The sequence below is a fragment of the Podarcis gaigeae genome (assembly GCF_964106915.1).
Source record: "Podarcis gaigeae genome assembly, chromosome: 2".
Taxonomy (NCBI): domain Eukaryota; kingdom Metazoa; phylum Chordata; class Lepidosauria; order Squamata; family Lacertidae; genus Podarcis; species Podarcis gaigeae.
This window is the reverse complement of record NC_139679.1, coordinates 87,086,971-87,108,714: the sequence shown is the minus strand read 5'-3', so window position 1 is coordinate 87,108,714 and position 21,744 is coordinate 87,086,971. Positions and strand designations below refer to the sequence as shown.

The 21,744-nt window shown below is 43.3% G+C and overlaps 2 long non-coding RNA genes across 2 annotated transcripts in view; one reads left to right on the top strand and one right to left on the bottom strand.

Annotated features, from left to right (window-relative positions):
- LOC310836521 overlaps positions 1-328 on the bottom strand; it is a 31,770-nt gene extending 31,442 nt beyond the window's left edge. Inside the window, exon 1 of the long non-coding RNA XR_014560101.1 lies at positions 244-328. This is a non-coding gene — a long non-coding RNA (uncharacterized lncRNA). The remainder of the gene's footprint in view (positions 1-243) is intronic.
- LOC310836497 overlaps positions 1-20,750 on the top strand; it is a 273,260-nt gene extending 252,510 nt beyond the window's left edge. Inside the window, exon 6 of the long non-coding RNA XR_014560094.1 lies at positions 20,689-20,750. This is a non-coding gene — a long non-coding RNA (uncharacterized lncRNA). The remainder of the gene's footprint in view (positions 1-20,688) is intronic.
- The last annotated feature ends 994 nt before the right edge of the window (positions 20,751-21,744 follow it).

Genomic DNA, 21,744 nt, shown 5'->3' with positions numbered 1-21,744 from the left:
TGAAAATAACACACAAATATGCATTATATTTGGGGAAATTGCTTTGCAAACAAATGTATAAGGAGGAAACTGTATTAAAATGCTGACACAAATTTAAAAGTTCACAAACTGATGTGGAAATGTGGAAAACTGAAATCAAGATTGGAAAAATGAGAGACTGAGAAAAGCTGGCTGAAATTGGCTGATACATCCATCCCTGCTTCTGCCTTCCCTTGCCCGGTAAATGCATCAAGGAGATCCTACCTGAGGGCAAAGGAAACAGGTACCCAAAAGGAACAAAACTCAGAGGAAGCAGCACAGTCATGGGAACCACATGGGCAGGTCTGCCTGCCCAGCAGCTAATGCTGGGAAAGGGGAAACTACCCCGCTTTCAATATTATTTGCACCTGAAATAGTTTGGGGGCAGACATACTGCTTCATTTCCAATTGATGCATGTCCTGTAATGTCCTGCATTAACATTTCATGTAAAAAAATCTTCTGGTGGGTTGTTGTTTTTTGTGTGAGGAGGGATGTGTCCTGCTTTTGTTGTGCTATGGTTTTGTTGTGCCCACCCACTCCAATACAGCACTGTGAGAAGCACCAGAGAAGAACTAATAAAGCAGGATAAATCCACCACTAACACTTTATTAGAGTGTCAAGGACATGGTACAGAATACACCTGCAATAAAGAACCAGTCAGGGAGGGGAGTTTAAGTGTGTTACCTGCATTTCTAATCTATTATTTCCCATCCCAAACCTCTACTGAAAAGGGTAAATAAATAAAACATTGAACAGGACCATAGAAAATCATCACCAGGAAGGCCATGCTGTACCCAGGACACTGAAGAGATAAAAATGAGTCAATTTCCTGCCAGCGCACCAATGTGCCGTCCTCCGCAGCAACATCTCGCAACCTGGAGGGAAAAGGCTTGGCTGGAAAGAAGCCACAAGACAGCATGTCAGCGCTGCTGGTCTACAGCTATGTAGTGGCCCAAGGCCAGAATTTCTGAGGGCTAATGAGCTGCCTGACTCTGAAGAGACACTGACAGTCATTTTAAGGAAGCAAGGAGTGCGAGCAAATGACGGTGATGAAGAGCCTGCTGTTCGTTAGGTTCCTGCAGGCAAGAGGAGTTGAGAGGGAGGAAGCAGCTTGAAGCGCTGCATTCCCACGGAGATGTTTTCTGCCCTACCATGGTCCGCAGGAACAGGCAGCTGGATGTCAGCAACATGTGGGGGCAGACTTTTATCTGCAAAGCAAACGAGGCAGGCAGTCCAAAATACAGGCCGCAGCAGCCAGAGAAAAATATTTGTGTTTACCACATTCTCCAGAAAAATAATCAGACTCCGGAGTCGCTCTAGCAGCTGGAGGATGGTCTTGGGGAACCTGCAGAAGGCAAAAGGCATAGAGAGTATTGAATGAATGAATGAATTTATTAATACAGTCACAGACCAGCATCATCACACACAATATCACAGATCATAAAAAATATCAGAAATACAAGGGACAATATGAATATAACAAGGCTTTAAATATAAAAATTAAAATTAATTGTTAGCGTCCCCTGTAATTAACATTTAGGGGTTTGAACATTATGGGATACCACTTGCTTCCTGCGATTGATTGCAGACGCACAGAATTTAGCTACATTTAATGTAGTCTTGGGATTCTTGTCCTCTAGCAGTAGTTTTAAACTATGGTATTCCGATTCTTTCCTGGACTTTTGCAAAACGGGTGTAATAAAAGTCAAACGTATATCCTCATAAAGACGACAACGTAATAGTACATGTGAAGCAGTTTCAACTTCCAACGAGCCACAAGGACAGACCCGTGCTGTGTATGGTTTACCCTCAAATCTGCCCTGAAGTAAGGCAGAAGGAAGAACGTTAAATCTGGCGAGGGTAAAAGACCGTCTGTATTTGGGTACCTGAAGACCTGACAGATAGTTAGCTGGAGAGAAACCTCTTCCATGGTCCCTTATTGCTGAATGTTTGGTCATTTCGCTCATGTGGCATTGTAATTCTACGTCCCAGATACGCTGGCGGATTGTAGTCCTAGCTTTCTCGAAGCCTGTCGCTATCAGGGTCTGCTGTGGGATCCCCAAGCCTTTAAGCTTTTCCAGCAGTGTAGCTTTCCATTTGGATTGGTAGGTATCTAATAAGGTTAAAGGTGCCAGCCCAACCGGGAAGAAAATAAGCTTAAGCCAATCATGGATCTTCAATATCCATATCCGAGTACTGATAGGAATTTGCCCAACCTCTAAACGGACCGCTATGTTGGATACGCAAGTGGGGATCCCCAGCAGGCTGCGGAAAAACTTAGTTTGGAATGCCTCTCAGAGAGTAAGGTCTTTAAAGCTGCAGATCTGGGATCCATATAACAATTGTGATAGTATTTTGGCAGCAAAGACCTGGGAGGCTGCCGGTATGTATTGGCCCCCTTTCCCATAAAAGAATCTTATTAAAGCTTTGGTAGATCTTTCTGCATTTGCAATAGAGAGTATTTAAAAATAAAGCCCTCACAAATGGAACAGGAGCAGACTGAGGTACAGTCATATCTCGGGTTGCGAACATGATCCGTGCGGGAGGCACGTTCACAACCTGCAGTGCCGCGTCTGCGCAAGCACATGACACGATTTGGGGCTTCTGTGCATGCATGTGACATCATTTTGTGCTTCTGCGCATGTGCCGAAACCCAGAAGTAACCCATTCTGGTACTTCCGGGTTTGGTGTGTTCCACAACCTGAAAACGCGCAACTCGCAGCATTTGTAACCCAAGGTATGACTGTAGTTGCTTCAGCTGACAGAGTTTGGCTGCTTTCATTTATTATAGGTAGGTAGCCATGTTGGTCTGCCATAGTTGGAACAAAATAAAAAAATTCCTTCTAGTAGCACCTTAGAGACCAACTAAGTTTGTTATTGGTATGAGCTTTCGTGTGCATGCACACTTCTTCAGATGCACTGAAACAGAAGTTACTAGACCCTTATATATAGTGAGAGGGTGGGGAGGGGTATTATTCAAAAGGGTGGTGGGAATGGGCGATTGGCTGATAGGTGTTTTAAACCTGTTGACGACTGTTAACGACTGCAATTGGTCTTACAGAATTTTTTAAAATTTTGTTTCATTTATTATGTCAATGTGTTTTTACGCTTGTTTTCTGCTGGTTTAAAATTTGTTGATTGTTTTGTTTGGTTGTTGTTGTTTTAACAAATGATCCTACTGTTTTATTCTTTTTGTACACCCCTTTGAGGTTTCCATACTATCAAGCAGTATATAAACTTCATGAAATAAATAAATAAATTATATTATATCTTCAAAATGAAGATAAATAACTGATTTTCATGCACATCCTTACATGCCATCTTGCAAAAGGGAAGGCTCTTAAGTGATGCAAACCAATTTTATTGGTGTGCTAATCAGACAGAGGGGGGTGGGCTGGGCAAAATAAAACTAAGGACTGTGTGTTTTGTCACAGCAAACGCTACGTGAGGATTTGAGTGTCCTACCAGTTTCACCATTAAGACCAAATGCTAACTGAGAAGTATTCAAAGAAGTAGATGACTTTGGTCATTTAAGCTATTGGTTCATGTTCTACCAGGATCATGGGAAGAGACTGAGAGTTTGGTCTGCCTGAGTGTGGGGACTGAGTCAAGGGAAATCTCCTTTTTTCAAAGCTGTCTGGAAGAAGCTGAACGGTTGGATGCTGCTGCTGTCAGCTTCAGAATGTTCATGCTGTGAATCTGGTACTGTCTGCTTTCTGTTAGCTTCTGTAGACACACACTCACAATACCTTTTCAATTCTACGTCTTGGAGATAAACAGACTATTGCAATGCGCTCTAAGTCTCTAGCGCTCTCTCCTTGCCAAAGAAACTGACCCTGTAAAGCTGCCCTGGAATCTCCTCCCGCCCGCCCCCCAGCACTTGGGGAAGTGGGGAAAGTGACACACTATTACGCTAAAACGTCCTTCAGTTTTTCAACTCGTGAATAAGAAGAGAGGAGAAACAAATCTAAGTTTCAGTCCACTGCATTGGCTGTTTGTGGGCAGGAAACACACAGAATGTGCAATTGAATATCCTCTTCCAAGAAGAAAGAAACATGAAATCGCAGGCTTGGGCTAAAAAGGAAAAGCTGAAGATGGAAGATTTTTAAGAATGCTCTACATGCTCATGGGTGGGTAGGTATGCACGCACGTGCACACACACACACAGCAGCACCAAAGTGTGTTTGTCCTGCAGGACAACCAGCAAGGCTATGGCGATAAGACAGCAACAGGGGTAGAGCACACATATTGCTCTTGCAATAAAATTTTACAGCAATTACCATTTTATAGAAAATATGTTTACTTTTTCTTCTCCATATGGGTTCCCAGCTGGATTTCTGCACTACCTTGAAAAAGAACAATTTGCTAGAAACATCAACCGTGATCAGGTACAATATTCAGCTAATTAAATGCAACTGTCTCAGGAAGCGAGGGCAGCAGGGGAACCGTCTCTCGTGCTGGAGGGCATCCCGCTTTTCTGTGGAGTGGCTTTTTGTCGCATATTTATCTCTCTCTTTTTTTCCCTTCTTTTTTTTCTGCTGTTGCATCACTGGTTTGAAGCGATATAACGTGCCTGATTGTGATTGGGTGTGCGCGCGTTAAGAACACGAAGAACTGAAATGAGAACAAAAATTCCTAACTCGAGCAAGAGTACAGGAACTAACAGGAAGAAGGTGATCTGTGCATCACAGAATGTCTGCTGGCTGTGCCTAAATACAACAATATATGCATAGGCCAATGACACCAATGAGCTGTCTCTGAGTTGGACTGTGACCTCTACACAAAATGTTCCCCAAGCTACTCCAGCTTTAGATTCCCACAATATTTTTGACTATGGTGTGTGCATGACTTAAATCCATGCAACACCAGTCAGGAAGGGCTGGAAAAGACCCTGGGCCTGAGAGACCCTTGTAGAGTCACTGCCACTTAGTGCAGACTAGGGGTGGGAGACTGAAGGCCACTTTCTCTTCTGGGCAACCTTCCAGGGACCACGTACCAGTGGTGGGCAAGGCCAGAGGCAAAAGTGGGTCGAGCAACGAGTATGTATTTTGCACTCTATGTTGGCATGAGTTTGTCTCGGGAGGAGTGCACCTTTGGAGAGATCAAGCCGTTGGAAGGTTACAGCGCCTCCTATGGCTGCAGAGACCAATATGGGGGAGACATGTTCTGTTGCAGCTGGGGTAGATGAAGGCATCCGGTTGTGCTGATGCAAACTACACAAACTCCATCCAGGCAAGCAAATACGCATTCCGGCCAGGCAAAAAACACTCAAGGAGGATTTGAAGCAAGGCTGGTGAATGGTTAGTTGCTTTATACTGAATCAGATCCTTGGATCTATCTTGCTCAACATTGTCTACACCAGCAAACTTTTTCAACAGGGGGCTGATCCACTGTCCCTCAGACCTTGTGGGGGGCCGGACTATATTTTTTTGGGGGGGGGGGAGAACAAATTCCTATGCCCCACAAATAACCCAGAGATGAATTTTAAATAAAAGAACACATTCTACTCATGTAAAAACACACTGATTCCCGGACCATCCACGGGCCCGATTGAGAAGGCAAATGGGCCGGATACGCCCCCCCCCCAGCCTTAGTTTGCCTACCCATGGTCTACACAGACCAGCAGCAGTTCTCCAGGGCTTCAGGAAGGAGTCTCTCTCCCAGTCCTACCTGGAGATGCTGGGGATTGGACCTGTGACCTTCTGCAAGCAAAGCAAGTGCTCTACCCCTGAAGTATGGCCCTTTCCCACAGGTGTACTCTGGGGAAAGAGGATGCAGGTGGTCATGGTGGATGGTGAGAGGGTGGGCATCCAATCTCAAGGACCAGATAGAGAGGCCTGGAGAGTCAACTTGGTCCCCCAGGCTTGAGGTTCCCCACCTCTGGTGTAAATAATATTCAGCTATTGTCGGTATGTTGCAAGGAACCAGAAGGCCATCTCCACTGCTTCTGGGCAAATAGCTCAGGCTAGGGTTGGGGCACTGCAGAAAAGGTTTCCAGCTTTGGTTTAATAAATTCTAGCACCTGGCAGGTATACCAGGTTTGTGACATGGAGGCAACTGAGTGGGGACCCCAGGAAATAGAAGTGAGCACAACCCCTGGGTGCTGGGTGCTCCGTTTCAACAATAAAACGTGAGTTTTCCCAGGGAAAGTGCCAGGACAAAAGAAAAAAAGAAAAATGCCCACTCAGACATGGACCTGGAAAGCCCAGATATGTGCCTAGAAATGTGGCAGAAAAGAAAGTATGGGTGAGCCCTATGTCACAATACAGTGGTACCTCGGTTTATGAACTTAATCCATTCCGGAAGTCTGTTCTTAAACCAAAACTGTTCTTAAACTGAGGCATGCTTTCCCTAAAGAGGCCTCCCACCACCGGTGCACTTTGACTGTTCGGATTCTGTTCTTAGACCAAGGTAAAGTTCTCAAACCAGGACACTATTTCCGGTTTTGCGGAGTTTGTAAGCCAAATCATTCTTAAACTGGACTGTTCTTAAACCGAGGTACCACTGTATTTGCTAAGCCTGCCTCTTGGTGAGACACAGCCATGCATTTTAGCTATATTGACACTCGCTTCATATATACTTCTGCTCTGTCTGACATAATACCCTTCAGTACTGAGCTCTACACTTGCAGTCCAGAGCCTGGCTCTTATTCAACCTTGACCGGGTTAGGTGGTTAGGTGTCACTTCTGCAATCATACAGGGGGGAACTCTTGCATCAGCCAAATCATACACTGCAGTTCTACTACCCAGCCTCCTGCCCTTTGAAAACCTCAAGAAAATATATTCTGTGGTGTGTGTGTGTGTGTGTGTGTGTGTGTGTGTGTGTGTGTGTTGTTTATCATTCCTCTCCTCCGCCCCTGCTCCCTCAGAATAGAAATCGGTGTAAATAAATATTCTCAACTCAAGGTGCTGACCTTTTGCTGCCCACTCTTCTGCAGAGTATTTCCCACTCTCAAATGCCTAAATAGAGAGCCTCCTTCCCCCAGACTTGCCTGTTCTCATGTTCCCTACCTCTGTCGGCAGGCTGGGCACTTGTTAGCTGGAAACAGCTTCCCAAAAACATGTGCTTGCACTGAAAAAGCATGAGCGGTGCTGCAGTTCCACCACTCTGTGCAGATCAAATGAGCACCCATTAGTCAATAAGTCAAGGTGAACATTAACTAAGGATAATTCTTGCATTATGGTCCGCCCCCCCCCCCCGCCCCACACACAAGATATGGGGTAAGCCTTACAAGTTACAGTCTGACATGTCTGAACACATTAAAGAAAACCAGGAGTAGTCCATGCTACTTTGGGCCAGTCCTACCATTAGGCAGAGTGAGGAAGCTGTCTCCGGACATTGATTTTGGGTGCCAGCAATTTGTTTCCTTATTATTAATGCAGCTGTACTGCCCAAGAGTGGAGCTTCTGGGCTTTTCTGCCTCATATGCCAAAATTACTGGACCAGCCTTGGGTTCTATAGGCACCATGAACTGTGAAATAGAGTTGAAATATATATTTTAAAAAATTAAAATTGTCCAGTAGCACCTTAGAGACCAACTAGGTTTGTTCTTGGTATAAGCTTTCGTGTGCATGCACACTTCTTCAGATACGGCTACCTATGTGAAATAGAGGCACCTCAGGTGGAAAAATGACTTTGGCTGACACAGATCGCATTGTTCTGCCACTCCCAATGAACTGCAGCACAGAGAAGGAGGGGACTCACATGCATACCTTTGGGGTGCTGCTGGATGGCAGCAGACTCCAGTATGTGCCATAGATTCCAACAAGCAGTGCTCACTTATGGTCAACAAGAGCCCGCTGCCCTGCTGCCACAACCACCATGTCCTGCTTTGCCTTTGTGGTTGTTCTGTGGAAGAAGCCAAGGAGAGCAGACTGCTGGTCCAGACTCCTCACTACTAACCCCAGTTAAGAGCCCCATATCCACAGTGATGGGGCCATGGAGCTCCTGGGATGTGTGTGTGTGCAGGGTTGAATGGGGTTATCCACACTACAACTGCACACTCAGCTCTTTCCCTTCCACTAAAATATTTAGCTCCTTTCAACTGCCACCTATGCGTGATGCGCAATTCTTGCCTGCCACCAAACAATTGCGAAGAGGAGGAGAGGGTGCAGGTTTTGACCTATAAAGACTTCAGACCCCAATACCTCAAGAACAGCTGCTCCCCGCATGAATCAATCCAGAGCCTGCAGTCGTCATCTGAGATCTTCCTCCATGAGAGGTCCAAAGGGTGGCAACACAAGAACGGGCCTTTTCGGTGGTGGCTCCCCACTTGCGGAGTGCTCTCCCCAGGAAAGCTCACCTGGTGCCACCTTTAACTAATTTTAGGCACTAGGAGGGGAAACTTTCCTTTTTGCCCAGGCTTTTCACTCTTAATTTAAAGGATTTCAAGTTCTCATGGCCTCTTTGAGTGGGGGAGGTTCTGTAAAACCTGTCTTTTATTAGTATAGTTTTGTTTTCTACTATTTTATTGGTTTATTTGTTGCAATTCACTTCTGGTGAATGGGCTGCACCTGACACCTTTGCAGGTGAGGGAGAGCTCTGCATGCAGTAAAGGACTGCACCACTGGGGGGGAGCTACAAGCTAAACCAGGGGTCAGCAAACTTTTTCAGCACTGTCCCTCAGACCTTGGGGGGGGCTGGACTATATATTTGGAGGGGGGTGAACGAATTCCTATGCCCCACAAACAACCCAGAGATGCATTTTAAATAAAAGGACACATTCTACTCATGTAAAAACATGCTGATTCCCGGACCGTCCACAGGCTGGATTGAGAAGGCGATTGGGCTGGATCTGGCCCCCGGGCCTTAGTTTGCCTACCCATGGACTAGACCTTGGAATGTGCAGTTCACAGATGAGTGAAGGAGACAGCTGCATGTTTCATTCAGTCACATGAGACATTTGAGCTTGTTTACAGGTACAGGAATAAATTATGGGCATCACTCCTTGCCTGGGAAAACAAAAAGAGAGTGACGTTAAATCATGTATGGATTCTCCTCAGCTCTTCATTTAGACTTTCATTAGCTACCCTTTTCTTTGGCCAAATCTGAAGTTTTTTCCAAGAAGAAACAGGACATCCATGCCACACTCCCTTGGACTTGATTGTCTAATTCCCACACATCATTTCGAGAATCCCAGACCCAAAACAACAAGCCCACAATCAAAAAAACAACCCCCGCCAGCCCCTACCACTGTGCACGCCTCATTTGGTCTCCTTATTTCTTTAAATAAGACACACATTCTTTCTTCTGGGATTTGCAGACTGATTTCAGAATAATTAGACAAAATAAACCATGTGTTAAGTTGTTTCTTTTTTAAATTATCTGCTCTAAATGTAGAGGGCTTTTTGGAAAGAAGACAATGAAATTATTATTATTTTGTCGCACAGCTGTGCTGAAGACACAGGGGAGACAGTAGGAGGAGGCAAGGATTTGTTTATTTGACTTTCTATGGCTATGACAAAGCAAATAAAAGCTTTGGTCTTGGTCCACAATTGAACTAATTGGTAACACTCAAATTGCCTGCCCTAAACACTTCTAATTAGTCACCACACATGATGCAAAAGAGGTGCTATTGCCACCCTCACACTCCAACCCCACCCGAGGACGAGAATTTTGTAACCTTGTGAAAAGCCAGTCGGACTACATGTGGATACGTAAGATATAGATATATATCTCAGCATTTATTTAGCACTTCAGAGAGCTCAAGGAATATTACATGAGTGAGATGGTCAGAAGATTTCGACCAGGGTTTTCAAACTTGGATTGCCAGCTCTTTTTTTAGACTACAATTTCCATCATCCCTGACCACTGGTCCTGCTAGCTAGGGATGATGGGAGTTGTAGTCCCAAAAAAGCTGGAGACCCAAGTTTGGGAAACCCTGATTTATATCCTGCCTGCTGAGCCAGTGGGAGGCACCATCCCAAGCTGCAGAATGCCCCCCATAAACTACTGGGGAATTGACAAATTGACCCTGGAGAAGGAGGGTCTCCGTGGCTACTACCTACAAGGACTATGTTCTGTCCCCACTGTTAGAGGCAACTATTCCCCTGAATACCAAGTGCTTGGGAGCAGAAGTATAAAAAGTGCTGTTGTGCTGATACCTTGCTTGCAAACTTCTTATAGGCATGTGGCTGAACACACTGAAAACAGAGTGCTGGACTCCATGGGCCTTTGGTCTGATCCAGAAGCCTTTTCTTATGTGATAATCCACCCCTGAAGTTGCACACACGTGCTTGCCTCACTCATGTCCATGGACATGCACAAGATGAACATTTGCAGGGAAGAAGCCAACACACAGGGCTGGCCCTACAAAGAGGCAGAGTGAGGCAGCTGCCTCAGATAGCAGATGCTGAGGTGCAGGAAGTGGCCAGAGCTGTGAGTGTCATGTGGCATGCACTGTACAACTGCTGCCTTGAAGTGCACTGGAAGGAATTGTCTTTTCACCAGTCCAATTCGCTTCTGTATGTGTCTTGAGGGAAGGCCATCTTGTTCTTTGCCTCAGGCAGCAAAATGTATTGAGTTGGCCTTGCCTCCACATACAGAATTGTCTGTGCAAAGGCATCCATGCAATCTGGAACCAACTGTGCAGTATTCCAGATTATGTGGATGCCTTTGAGCACACATGGGACGTGGGTGGCACTGTGGGTTAAACCACAGAGCCTAGGACTTGCAGATCAGAAGGTCGGCAGTTCAAAACCCCACGACGGGGTGCACTCCCATTGCTCGGTCCCTGCTCCTTGCCAACCTAGCAGTTCAAAAGCACTTCCAAGTGCAAGTAGATAAATAGGTACCGCTCTGGCGGGAAGGTAAATGGTGTTTCCATGCGCTGCTCTGGTTCGCCAGAAGCGGCTTAGTCATGCTGGCCATATGACTCGGAAGCTGTACGCCGGCTCCCTCGGCCAATAAAGCGAGATGAGCGCTGCAACCCCAGAGTCGTTCATGACTGGACCTAATGGTCATGGGTCCCTTTACCTTGAGCACACAGCTATAGGCTAGGGAACTTACTCACCAAAGAAGCCTGGCACCTTCACTAGACAGCTTCTGGCAAAGACTGAAGATGTATTTCTGTGCCTTGGTGCTTGACATTTGAGATACATGTTTTCAGGACCCACCCTGTGCCTGTGATTTCTGAATTTTGAATTGTTGCAACCCACCCTGGGATCTGCTGGTGGAGGGGCAGTAATATATTCCAACATCCCCATCATCACAAAGGCTTCCTCCTTGTGGAGATGTGTGTTGCATGTGTAAAAATCAAGGATAGGTCCAGCCATCATGTGTGGTGGTACCAGGGACAGGGCTAATCAGCACAGCCTTGCTCACACATTGATTTCACCTGAAAGGGGCTTAACTCTGCAGCCAATCACAACCTATCAATGTTTTATTAGTTCCAACCTGAAAACAGAGAAGTCATACATCAATACATGGCCCACCACATTCTACCTTGGTCAGACCACATCTGGAATACTGGGTCCAGTTATTGGCACAACAATTTAAGAAGGATGTTGACAAGATGGAACAAGGAGGGTGACCAAAATGATCAAGGGTCTGGAAGCCAAGCCTTATGAGGAACAATTGAAGGAGCTGGGTATGTTTAGCCTGGAAAAGAGGAGACTGAGAGGAGATAGGATAGCCATCTTCAAATATTTTAAGGACTGTCACATGGAAGATGGAACAAACTTGTTTTCTCCTGCTCAGCAATATTCTATGAAATAAAAGCTTCTTCTAAAAGGTAAGCAAAAGAAAAAGGCTAGCATGTGTGTTCCAGATATATGTTGGAGCGATTCAGGATGAAATGCTAATGACATGCACATGTGAGATGATTCAGGATTCCAAGAAGGAGCTGGCAAGATCCATTAGGAACTTCATCTGCATACACATTGCATTTGTCAGCAATAAGGTTTTCTGCTCATACGCAGAGAAGATCTGGTGAAAGAAAGAAAAGGAACATCAGTGTGTTGTTACCTATTCAGTAAGGACAGCAAGTAGATGGGGGGGAAGACCCTTGATCAACGCACTCTGTGTGGTTAAACTGATATGTCTAGTAAGATTTCACAAAGAAAGGGAGAGGTCAAATGAGATTAGAATCTATTATGACAATGGAATTGGCTTGTAACCTATTGGAACAAATGATTTAATAAGAATGTACCCTTGAAAATATTAGCATTTTGATTGGAATAAAGAACCTTCTTCTTGACAGATTGAGATGTATATATTCAATTACATAAAGCTTAAATGCTATTCCTAATATTGACCTTGTTGCTGGTGTCTTTTTTCTGTGCTGATATTTTTTCCCCTTTTCTTGAATATGAAATTGTTCTTTTTAGCAATGATTAAATTATCTAACAAGAAAAGAAGAACTGAATAGATTTAATGCTTACTGATGAATGGATTTAATTATTAGCTGCATATATTTAGTTTAACAGGATATTATGCATTATATATAATAATAATGCTTGTGTTTAGATTTTAATGTATTTTTATGAAATGTTGTTAGTGGGATATACATTTTTTTGAAAAAAATAAATAGAAAACACTCATTTTTTTGTTAACAATGCAAAAACAAACAAAGCTTGAAACTCAAACAAAAGAGATTGTGTTTTTTTAAAAAAATAAAAAGGGATTGCAGCTTTGAAGCTGCACATATGAATTAAATGAAGTTTCACATAATTTTTTTACTCTGTTCTATAAAAAAAGATATGAAATAACTTTGAGCACTTTAAAGAAAGTTTGGGCTAATCTGTATTTATCTTGGTGCAGCAAAAAATGTCAACGTAGTTACAGCAATTCGAGACTGTAATTCACCAAGTGTCTCCTAGTGTAACAGACAGACCAATATTTCCAACACCGTCTCGGATAGTACTGTATCCCCTTGCATCTATTTGGTAAAATTCTGGGAAACTGCACACTCAGGGAATAGGGTGTGGTATTCCAATGGTGGATTGTTTCCCCTTTTTTAAAAAAAATTCAACAAATCGAACAGCTAAGCATCTGCTAGGAGGCACTGCTCTCCCTACAAAGCAGCAGCGCTGAATGCAGTTTGAGCTTGTTGTGACTGCGTGCGGAAGGAGGCAAAGACATTTAAGTACACCCTGCCAGAGAAAATGCATACAAAATGTGTTAGCATTCAGTTCTGTGCCCGACCGCACAACCTTCGCAAGGAACAGGGATCAGGAATAGGAGCAGCTCAGCACCAAACGCATTAGCCCCAGAAGCGAAAAGAACAGCTTTCATGGGTGGTGGTGATGGAGGAGGAAGAGGAGGTATACTAAACAAAACCAGAGCAAAAATAGAAAGCAAAGAAGGGAGCGAGAGAGAGAAAAGAGGAAGTAACTGGTTTGGGCTGGTCTGGGAACGGAGTGCAAATTAGCTGAATTTATTTGAGGTGGATGGAAAATTAATTGGCTTACTGCCTGTGAAATTTAAATTCTACTAATTGAAAATGTGGTTCTTAATTTGCCCCGAGAGGCAAGTGTGCAGTGACCAAACAGGACATGAGAGGCTAAAATTTGTCTGTGTGGAAGGAGTTCTTTTAAATACATCAGAGTAAGGTCAGTGAACGCCACGCAGTTTATGAGAGATATGAGCGTAATAGTATCAAAGAGAAATCAACAGCACATTTATACATGGATGAATGTCAGGGCAAGGGGGGAAATAAGGTACAGTATATGGAAATGATGATTATGTGGAAAGTGGAATGTGAATATGCGGCTTAACATTTAAACTTAGTTCTATTTGGAAGAGTAATATGCCAGATGAACTACAGCTTAACCATTGCTGAATCCTACACTGGCCCATCTACACTCCACCAGCCCTCTAGTTGAAGTTTACTATTTCACCCCTGCTGACCTGGCTGAACGGCCTTTTGATTTAAGAGAAGAACATTGCTACCAATCATGGAATCATAAAATTGTGAAGTTGCTGGGTCCCTAAGGGTCATCTAGTCCATCCCTGCAATGCAGGAGTCCTGCCCACAGCTATCCCTGGGTGGGCTCGAACCATCAACCTCTTTGTTAACAGCCTGATGCACTAAGCCATAGCGCCACCTGAGTGAAATTCCAAAAATTGGGTTCTTGTGGTGTTACATGCACATTACTAGGTATCAGTCTGGTACCTAGGGATATAGGATCCAGAGAAATCCAGTTGGGAAATTAATCCAGGTAAAATTTCTTTAAAAAATAAAAAATATTCAAAAAAAGAAACCTCATGCAGGTACAAAATAATCAGAGCTGTCCAAAAGACGTGTGGAGAACGCAGCACAGAAAAACAACTCAGTGTCAAATTATTACAAGCAGTAAAAATGGAATCTAAAAGACAATACATGAATGTACATTTATTACTGGCATTCTTTAAAGTATTATGCACATCAGTGTCTCTAATATAACATCATGCACTCGTATACTTAAGCCCACAGAAAAGGAACACTGTAATCTGATATGGGACCTATTGGAGAAGAGCAGCCATTTTGAATGGCTATTATTATATTAAATGGGGAAGCCCTGAAGTTTATGGCCTTAAAACATGGCTCTGCAATATTCCTTCTCTTCTACATCCGAAGCTGTTTCCATGAGGGGTCCTGCCTGAATCCCTTCAGCCATGATATGGCTGCACTGTTTTGTTTATCCATCATGAGATGAACACTATGAGGCCTTTGTGCCTGAAGCACCTAGGTGGCCTGGAGACATTTCTACTTGCCTAAGCTGTAAGCCTAAGGAATGTTTCTCTAGGCACTAGAGAACTGGGAGTTCATGAGTTCTATTCTCACTGTCCGTTACCATGGATTTCCGCAGAAACGCAACCCACTTAGGTCACAATTCTTGCTTTGTAAATATTACATTTCACCAACAGCCTAGCAACAGAAGTTACACCAGGTAGCTTAACATCTTCACCACCAACCCACCACAAACACTCATGCTTCTCTTCTGAAGAAATTGCACATTTTTTTAAAAAATTGCACAATTTTTTTTAAAAAAAATAATACAAATAAGTAAGGAATACATCCTCTTTGCAGCAGTGCCCATGTGTCTGTCATCACAAGATATAGATTTATTGGAATAACATTTGATAGACACACGTCTAAGCATATTAACTTGATTGCATGATATGTTTGGACATGAGAAATGGTATATCATCACACATTGATTTTGCAACTCGTTTGCTGCTTTAAGTGTTGTTTGTGTTCACTGAACATATTATTATTATTATTATTATTATTATTATTATTATTATTATTATTATTATTAAATACTTGAATATAAAGTGTTGCTTCTCCACACAGCAGGGGAACAGGATACCTAAAAGATAATCTTGCTCCTTATATACCTAACTGATCACAGCATTCTGTAGGAGATGGCCTTTAGCAGATGCCACCTGCTCAGGAAATCCCTTTCAGAAGATTTAAGAATCAGGCCTTTAGTGTGGCAGCACCTACTCTTTAGAACTCACTTTCCATTGCCAATTAGACAGGTGCCATCTCTATTGTCTTTGGGGCACCTGTTGAGGACCTTCCTTACTAGAAGAATATACCTTTAAAGTGAATACTGTATCAGTATTGGGTGGGAAACAATTTCATATGCAAAAACAGTTTCAATTGTTTTTGTACATAAAATTGTTTTATAGATGCTTCCTGGTTGATGATTTTATTAATCAATTGCTTCAAGATGCTTCATAAAAAGTAATTCCTAAATTAAAACAATCAACAAATCTTTTTTTAAAACCCTGGAATTAGACAGAACCGGATTTTGGGACACTTCAGCAATAATATTCCACAGGTTCTTGAGTTCCATACTATCTTGTTTTGCCATACACAAGGCTCCTTTTTTATTTACATGAATTGCGCCTTCCCCAAACTGGTGCTCCCCAGATTTTTTTACACTACAACTTCCATCAGCTCCAGCCAACAGATCTCTGCTGGCTAGGGATGCTCTGGAGGGCACCAGGCTGACATAGTTGGATTCATAAGTGATATTTCTATTTTTAAAGTAAATTATTGCCGAGTTACAGCTACAGCGCTGAGACTGGAATCCAGCCTTGCTCCTTTAAATTCTATGATTTTACCACTGCCTTTTTCTTTTTTTAAAAATCCCGCATAAAAATCTGACAGAATTTAGCACGACTTTTATCTCTGTGTGTATGAGTTACGCACGCGGTAAAGTGTCCCGTCATCGTGAATTTCGCTAGGGTGTCTATTTTTTCCATAGCAAATTCATTCAGTCTTCATATAGCTGTCAGCTACATTATCGGAGTGGTTTCATTCTAATTTAGCATTCCTTAATGGGCAAGATAAAAGTGAAGTGCTGGCCATGTGGGTCTTACCTGAGTCTGCCTTCTCTCTCGTTCAGAGAGGGGGGGGGTACAACTGCAGTGCTTTATGGCCAATAATTCAAAAGAGCACGGGAGGGAGAGCAAGAGGCAGGAAGATCACACACTTGTCAGTCACCTGGAGTCTTTCTGCTCAAATGTTTATTACCAAGCCCCTAAAAAATATCTCCCTTTTCTCCTTGTTTTTTTATGAGATATTGAAGCTTCTTTTTTTCAGACAGAGAAGGGAGGAAAGATGAGCATCAGGTAAAGCAAACAGGATTCCCATTTGTACGTGGTGATAATAATAAACTTTTGGGGAAAGAATTAAACAGACTGACAACAAATAGAGTTGGTTCTCTTGGATCACACATGGAACAGGATGGGATGAAACTGTCAAATTATGGCTCATCCCCAGTACAGATGGCTGTGATGAACACAGGACCCAAGTCACCTGAGTGTCCAAAACAACACCAAGACGCAGCAAGCAATTTTATTGTACCAGCAGTGAGTGACTTCTCCTCCCCAGCTCCCAGCTCCTTTCCCCCTCCCCCTCTCTCCTTGGTTCGGGAAGGTAATCATTCTGCGTATATCACTAGCTTGTTTAAATTGGAGATGAAAAACTGCAAAAGTACAACTTAATTGAACCCTGCATTGTGTTATTACAAATGCTGCCGACCTCTCTCACAGTCCATTATCGCAGGGTTCTGCTGAATGCTTTAATTAAAGACAATAAGGCTAATAAAAAGGCATCATTTTCCTGTCTTCAGCACCGCTGGAGAGTTGGGCTGATGAGCCTAGATTATTCCCTGCTAATGCTTTTCTCCTGTTTAGGCTGATATTGCTCTCTCGCTCTCTGTCTCCCTCCCTCCCTCTCCTCTCCACCTCCCCAGCTTGCAAAATAACAAGTGTGTCTGAATTCCAAGAGGTCCCTTTGTTCAGCATAATTGTCTGATTTTGTTTATCAAATAAAAATCGAAATATAAATATCTAAGCACCCCCCTCCCACCCCAGCTCTCTTTACAATTATATAGCTCCTCATAGCTCATCATCCTAGAGATGTCTGTGCGGAAGAAACCGGGTTTGTTTTAATAACTGTGCTCTTTGACAGCTCAGGCAAGGTACAAATACAGAGAGGGGCTTGATTCCCCCACCCGCACCCGCTGCCGCCGCCACTGCTTCTACCCATCCATACAGGGCAGGCTTCCATTCCAGTTACTAGAGGCAATCCTGTTGCTCTTGGTGAGAGGTTGTTGCATCTAGTGGGAGCAGCAGTGGCAGAATCTGGCCCTTCGTGAGTAATGTGACACTTCCCCATAATTAGTGTGCTGCTTAGCTAATGGGCCATATGTGCTATCTTTCTTTGCTTTCATCCCAGTTGTATTAATGACACTGAATTGACAGCATGTTTGAGGCTGATTAAGGCACTCTTGTTGGGCAAGTTCCAGCCTTCGTACTTCCACTGATGTTGCCACTGTGTTTCACCTACAGCAAAGTTGGAAGAGGAATTTGGAGGCTCCTGCTCATCGGAGGTGCATTTGCAGAAGCAAAAACACATTGAGGAGAGGTTGCTGTTGTCTCTGTCCCTGGTGACGGGAGGGGGGGGTGTTTAACCGGCATAAAGGGTTAGGGAGATATACTATATTAAACGCATACATGCATAAAAAATAAAATGTCGCTTTTCTTAAAATGAAAAGAAGCAAGGGGGGAGAGAGAAAATGCCTAACCCTTTCACCAACCACTGTTTTCCTGCTTTCAGGAACTGCCCTGTGAACGATGCTTGGCCTTGCATGGGGCTGCAAATACATATCTCCCCTTGGATGTGTCACTGCAAGGGGCAAAACTACATGCCACATGGGAACTTTTAAAATGAGTATAACCAGGATGCAAGTTGAGGGCAATTTGAGTGGGACAAAAATTACGTGCCCCCTCCTTCCATTGCTCATCCACTCAAGCATGGAGTTGCTTGAGGGCCCTCCTCGAATCCAAAATGGCTGCCGAGTGCTTGAAGCAGGGTTTTGAGCTCTAAGGCCAACTCTAAGGCAAGTTCCTGCTCTATAACCAACCCATAGCACTTGTTTTTATCCTTTTCTTACCGTTTTACTTCTTAACTCCCTTTAGTGCCTCATTTTGTTGTTTTAATTTATTGTTTTATCTCATTGTTTTATTGTTCTAACTCCCCTTATACTGTGAGGCTGAATGATGCTGGGCTGGGCTGAGCACTTTGTCAGGCAGTGCCAAACACAAGGACGTGACAAAGTTTACAAGATACAAGTTATAAATTAAGGAAGAGGTTTAAAGGTTTGGCCTTTGTTGCACACCAGAGGGATGGTAAAGAGGTGAACCTAATGAGGTGCTGATGGAAACAGTAAAATACATTGATCAAGCAACTTCTGCAAATTCTTCTACAACTTCTGCAAATTCATTGATCAAGCAATTTCTGCTGGTGGCGCAGTGCTATTTTTCTAGAAAAGAGGTGTGGGAACGCAGCATGAACACAACCCTTGTTCTTTCAGAATGGCAATGGTGCCTACCTGAGAGGTGTCGGAACTGAGTTCCAGTGAGTTCTGGCTGGGGGAAAAGCCCTAGGTGGACCTAACACAATTCAACAACTCTTCATCAGAGATATTGGCTAACTCCTAACTGAATGAGGAGTCTTTTTGGCCTGTTGATGAGAGCAACTTGTGGAACTGACAGGCACATTTTACCACATGTGGTGGGAATATAAAAAAGTGAAAGACTTCTGGGAAATGATTTATAACGAAATCAAAACAATGTTGAAATATACATTTCCAAAAAAACCAGAAGCTCTTTTCCTGGGTATGGTAGGTACAGAAATTCATAAAAATAAATTTTAAAAACTGTTTTTATATGCGACCACTGCAGCAAGAATACTATTAGCCCAAAGATGGAAGCAAGAAGAAATGCCAACGAAAGAAGAGTGGCAAATAACATTAATGGACTTCGTCGAGCTTGCAAGAATTACAGGGAAAATTTGAAACCAGAGGGACCAGACTTTCCTAAAGGACTCGAAGAAATTTATGTTGTATTTGAAAGACAACTGTAACTACTCAACATCACTTGTAGGATTGCAAGAAGTTTTATAAGGAGGACTATTCAATTTATTGTGAGAAGCATTAAGATTAGCTGATGTAAGATTGGATTTAAAACAATATTGTTGTTGTTGTTTAGTCATTTAGTTGTGTCCGACTCTTCGTGACCCCATGGACCAGAGCACGCCAGGCACTCCTGTCTTCCACTGCCTCCCACAGTTTGGTCAAACTCATGCTGGTAGCTTCAAGAACACGGTCCAACCATCTTGTCCTCTGTCGTCCCCTTCTCCTTGTGCCCTCCATCTTTCCCAACATCAGGGTCTTTTCCAGGGAGTCTTCTCTTCTCATGAGGTGGCCAAAGAACTGGAGCCTCAGCTTCACGATCTGTTCTTCCAGTGAGCACTCAGGGCTGATTTCATTAAGAATGAATAGATTTGATCTTCTTGCAGTCCATGGGACTCTCAAGAGTCTCCTCCAGCACCATAATTCAAAAGCATCAATTCTTCGGCATACTAATAAAATGCATAATTAGAAAGGAATTCAGAAAACCATTAGAAGGGGTTGATGGAAGCCCTAGGCTATGACAGCCAAGGATTTGTTATGTTGTGTTGGATATGTTGTGTTGGAAAAATTATGTAAAATTCAATAAAAATTATATTAAAAATAAATAAATTTGGAATTGACACTGCCCTCTCCCCCTCAACCCACATTACATTTACATTTGAATGTTACATGTACTTTTTGCCCTTTACTGCAAGGCACTTTGGGCCATATGGTTTTAGAAACCCATATACTCCCACATGGCTGACCAGGAGATAAGGTTGAGAGAAGATGCTGATGTTGCCTAGCAATTGCAAAACACTCTTTCTAACCACCCCCAGAGCAGCAATGAATGCAAACAACCCTTAGGACACAGCTTCCCACACTGTACATCCAGCTCATTAGGACAAAGACAAAATTTCTGGAGAAGGTTAAATCAAATATATTTTCCCAAGCTGGGGGCGGAGATGAAACCCCCCATGCCAATGGAAACATTGCCAGTAGTGGTGCCTTTCCTCTCCTTTTCTAGCATGGACTAGTTGGTTCTGGTGAGGAAGAAGCAAGTGTATGTGGTTTCTGCACTATGGTCCAAAGTTATGAATCATTGAACCACAATACAGTGGTACCTCAGGTTACATATGCTTCAGGTTACAGAAATAGTGCTTCAGGTTAAGAACTTTGCTTCAGGATGAGAACAGAAATCGTTCTCCGTCGGCGCAGCGGCAGCAGGAGGCCCCGTTAGCTAAAGTTGTGCTTCAGGTTAAGAACAGTTTCAGGTTAAGTACAGACCTCCGGAACGAATTAAGTACTTAACCTGAGGTACCACTGTATGTAACATAGCCTATCACCACCCTGCCTCTGCATCTCATATTACTACAGAAAGCATCAGCATCTTCTAGTATTTTTTCTATCATTTGTTGTGTTCAATTTCAAAATTCTAGAAGTGGCATTCACAGGAGGCAGAACTCCAGTGACTGAGGCTCTGGCCCCATGGAATTTAGTGTTGGGTATAAACATCTCCATTCAGTAGAGGGTACGGTTGAGACTAACAGATAGCCAGGGTAAATGCACTCAGTGGTTTCCGACTAAGCACCTAAGCTCTGCCCCTTCCTCACTCTCTCTTCCTTCTCCCTTGCACGAGGATGCCATTGTGAATATGAAATAACTGTATGTAAAGAACACTTTTTATTTACCAATGGGACTCCTGTGTGTTTTATTCTTCCTTTTAAACATTGCTAGCGATGAGACAGAATGGGTGGTGGAGCTGAGTGACTCCAGGCAGCCTCAGTTTCTAAGCTTCTTAACTCTGTACTACACACACACACACACACACACACACTCACACACACCCCAAACCATTTTTTTTATTTTTTTGAAAAACAAAACAAAACCCTATCCTTCAGTACTAGCAGTGTGTTTTTCTGGCCTAGTTTCTTCCAGTGTCAAGAATCCACTTTGTCCCTGTGTGGGTCTGTTAGGGCTTATCCACACTTACCTTTCCTCCGCTCTTTCCAGGTACGGTCTGCACTTTAAAGCTCTGCATCCAAGCCCCCTTTTCTTCTGCTCTGGAGCTTTCCACACAAAAACCTGCTCCTTAAAGCTGAATCGGCGCAAGTGGCAATCTGCAAAATGATGTTTGCTCCAACTGAGAGCTAAAAACTAGGTTTTTGTGGGAAAAGCTCAGGAGCAAAAAAGAAGCAGAAGCAGCTTGGACACAGAGCTTTAGAGTTCTATTTTGCTCTCTGATAATTTGCCTCTTCATCACTCTCTGGAACCCTCTCTGTTTGGCCCACATTTCCATCTACGGTGTTTGCCAAACCTGAAGAGAGAGA